At 36.6% G+C, this 4261-nt stretch overlaps 1 long non-coding RNA gene across 1 annotated transcript; it reads left to right on the forward strand.

The window, feature by feature from the left end:
• Positions 1-989: 989 nt before the first annotated feature.
• Positions 990-2084, forward strand: LOC113361260. Its single transcript, XR_003365037.1, has 2 exons — positions 990-1216; positions 1813-2084. It is a non-coding gene; the product is annotated as an uncharacterized LOC113361260 (long non-coding RNA).
• Positions 2085-4261: the final 2177 nt, after the last annotated feature.

The following is a 4261-nucleotide window of genomic DNA, read 5'->3' on the forward strand; positions in this document are numbered from 1 at the left end:
TATCTCTGGTAAGCCCTCCCGAGACTATAACTCGGCCACTAGGGACACCTAGGGGTTTAAAGGCTTATTGCATACGCTAAATGCAATCGACGATGCCTGCGACAGTGAGTTAGGATTTTATTTTGTAGTTTTGATTTGCTCGGGACTAGCAAATAATAAGTTTGGGGGTATTTGATAGACGCATTTATGTGTCTAATATAGCCCAATTGTATATATTGTTAGTACCCATTTTGTACTTATTATGGTATTTTATTTATTTGTAGGTGTTTTTAGAAGAATAAGGTTTTGCGGCGAAATTGGCTGAAAATGCGGCGTTTGGACCTCCGTTGATAGAGTACCGGAAGAACCTCAGAAATACCTCGGAGGAACCCCGAAAAAGTGCGGAAAATGTCCCAGAAAACTCACTATATGGACCCTCAATTTTGTATAAGGGGTAACCTAATTACTAAGGGGTGACCCATTTCCAGGCAGCTGCTAAAGGGACACCGGAGATGGATAGGGGGCATCTCTTCTTCACATTTCAAATGAAGTTTTGGCGGGAAAGTGAGTTTGTTAACTGGCAGTTTTTGATCGGAATTTTTGAAGGAGCTATAGTGCGATTAAAGGGCTGGAAATGTTTGGGCTTACTCTATGGACTTATAGGAAGCTAACATGGGTGATTTTAAGGGCCATAAGTGGCTGGAATGACCGGGAGAAGAAATCAAAGTCCAAACAGGACACGTATGTTGCTGTTCACGTTCAAATATTTTGTGAGAAATTTTTGGGAGACTTTCACGCTGGATATACATGTATTTGGTCCTGTTCAAGTCCTAAGAATAGTTTGGTTGCTATTTCATAGCTAACAGCACGCGTAGAGAGTCACAGGAGAGATTTTCTCTCAACTGCATGTGGAGAAGAATAAAAAGAATGGTCGCTGTTAGTAGAGATTTTTGGGGGATTTGAGGGCTATATAAGAGTGGGTTTACGTCATAGAAAGGGGATGAAGAGTTTGGGGTCGAGCCAGAGCCAGGAGGAGCGAAGAAGAAGGAAAAACAGCAATGTTCACCTGCTGCTGCTGCTGCCATTAAAAAGCTTCGAGAACACGAAGAACAGACCCTCCAGGACAGTCTTTTTTCAGCAGCTCCAGAACAGTCTTATTTTCAGCAGCTCAACAGCAGAAGAGAGGTGTCGCAGTTCGCTGCAGTTTTCTGTTGTCGTTCTTTTCTGGACGTGTTTTGTGAGTCTCATAACTACTATTTTATAACTTTTGACTCTTTTAATCACACTTTGGGCTTTGAATTAATATGTTGAGTGTGTGGTTGATATGAATAGCTAAACCCCAATACTGGGATGATGGAGGAAACCATTCTTTATGCATGAATAATTTTTATTTAATTCTTTTATGACTATTTGCATTATTATGAATTGAATTATGATTTTTCTTAATTATTTGTGATTTCATTTGATGGTTTATGCTTGGGACTAATCCTTTTGATAGGCCATGCTTAAGATTTACACTTAATATTTTTAAAATCTGTTTTGGCAAATAAAGAGTCGATGTTTAGAAGCTATAAATGTTTAGAATAAATACATGAATCGCATGAGTATAAGAATTGGTGAAATCCTGAGTCCTAGTATCTCTTGATCCTGTGAAAATTTTGTATATATTTTTGTTTTTAAATCTATTCAAGTCCGAGCAACGAATCCGTATTTACCGCAATCTTAATATTACATCAGCGGTGGATTTAATCTTTATCGTAGCGATTATGTAATATAAACCTAATACTTTGTGGATATTTTTTTTTAAGGCGAAATGATTCGTTGGTTTCGCAGTGTATTCGGACCTCGAACTCCCAACTGTAGCACAGTAATCTGGTGAGGACACACGTCATCATCATTTTGGCTCCTTCGTCATACTTGTGTTACGTCTTTTATACATTAAAATATGGTGCACAAAAAATTGATCACGTGAAATATGGTGCAAAATACAATTTTCACCATATATGATTTTCGGTACAGTAACTTAAATCATATACTACTAAGCAGAAGCGCGATAATGTAATCATGAACCTCATACTTTGTGGATACATTTTTTTAAACTGAAATGATGCATTGGTTTCGCAAAGTAACCGCCCCTCAGTCTCTCAACTGTCGCACAATAATCTGGTTAGGGCACACGTCATCATCATTTTGTAGCTCTGTGGTATTTTGTCAAACAACAAATCTGGAAAAGACACATCTTGATTGGTACATATATTTTAGAATGACGTAAACTACTTAAGTGAGTGGATGTTTCAAAAGAAAATAATTACACTCCTCGTTGGCTGAGGATTTAATCTTTATCATACTGATTATGTAATCATAAACCTAATACTTTTTTGGATATATTTTTGTATGGCGAAATGATGCGTTGGTGTCGCACGGTAAATGCACCTCGTACTCTCATCTATCACACAAGTATCTGGATAGGGCAAACGTTTGTCATCATTTTGTAGCTTCGTGGACTTTTGTCAAGCTACAACTCTGGAAAAGACACATATTAGAGTGACTTAAACTATTTAAGTGTGTGGATGTTTCAAAAGAAAATACAAATGGGACTAGGATTTTTCCTAGTTGGTTGTTTGCAATCTTGGTTAATTGCAAAGATTTTAGGTTTTAGGTTTTTATATTTCTCATGGGTATCAAGATTTTTTATGCATTTTTTTGAAAGAAGAAGATCTAACTCGGCAAATAAGACGATCTAATGCATTGGTTTCACAAAGTAACCGCACATTATTCTCTCAACCGTCGTACAATAATTTGGTGATGGCATATGTCAACACAATACTTGTGCTTTCTATATATCCAGTTCTTTAATCATAGACTGAGTTTGACAATGCAACCAACAACTCCAACACTATTCAATCATACACAAGAAAACGGTCATTAAACAAGAAAATTAATCCCTTCGACAGTCATTAAGCAAGTCCAACACCATTCAGTCATTAATATTAGAAAAAACATGAAAATTAATCCTAAATCTGAAACATAGATTCCAAAAAACAAAACAAGATTCAGTCGACCATAATTTCCTGTTAGACCCCTCTTAATTCCAAATTTTCTCTGTACTTTGACGATACCTATTTCTTCAAAATAGTAACTTGTGTAAACATTTGCAAACTCTGTATCATCATTTCCATTAAAGCAACTTAATTCAAAAAATCCACCAGCTATAAGAAAATTGGAGATAGTCGAGTCTTACTTGTTGCTTGCTTCCCTCCTTTCCTTTTTCTCTAACAACAACAAAAACTCTTCTGGGTATTCTTCATCATTTACTTTCTCTATGTTTCTCTTCTTTCTCTTCATTTTCTTCCACTGAATTTGCATGATGAAACTCATTCCATAACAGATCCGTATCATCATCTTGGTTATTGTTCTACACACCTACTAAAATGTCGTGTACTTTCAGACCTACTTCATGACGTAATGGTTATCCTTTAGATTTTGTTTCATTTTAAATAAAAATCCAGTTATAGGTTTAAGCTATAACCCCTTATAAGATAAAACGTGTAAATATGCGTTACTTGCTTGCTCATTAAGCACGCGACCATTCAAATAATGCCTGCTCATCAAGGACGCGACCATTCTCCAACAGGTGTATTGGATGTCTATATAAGTTTTACTCGTATCTTCCTGTAGCATTATACAATATTAAGAAAATCCTAAATGCTTTTAAAAAAAAAAATTTGATAATCTTTCATCAGTATAATAGTGATGGATATGTTGCCGGAATTAACTACCGAGATACTACAGTACCTCCAAACTGCAGAAAGCATTTTAGCAAGAAAATGTGTTTCCAAAGAGTGGAATACTTTCCTCAGGGACAAAAGAATTGGACTCCTTTTTGGTGTCACACCAAGAATAGGAAAAGAAGTTACTCAACTCTTTTATAGAGAGGAAGATTTCATCCCGATCGTAACAGCCAACAATCACGACGCCCCGAATGATGGAACCCATGAAGATTTGACTAAGTTGCACCCAATAGTTGGATCTTGCAATTGTATGGTATGTTTTTATGTTTCACACCACGACATACAAGATCCTGTATATGTTATGAATCCAGAAACTGGTGAGCACCTACATCTGCCACAACTATGCATCCCAATTACACGAGATCAAGTACGGTATCCATGATACAATGTAATTGGGGGTTTCGGCTACTGTCAATGTACCAATGAGTACAAGGTTGTTCGAATTCACATGGATGGTAAAGTTCAAATACACACTCTAGGAGACAAGAAGG

Source organism: Papaver somniferum, chromosome 3 (assembly GCF_003573695.1).
Source record: "Papaver somniferum cultivar HN1 chromosome 3, ASM357369v1, whole genome shotgun sequence".
Lineage (NCBI taxonomy): Eukaryota > Viridiplantae > Streptophyta > Magnoliopsida > Ranunculales > Papaveraceae > Papaver > Papaver somniferum.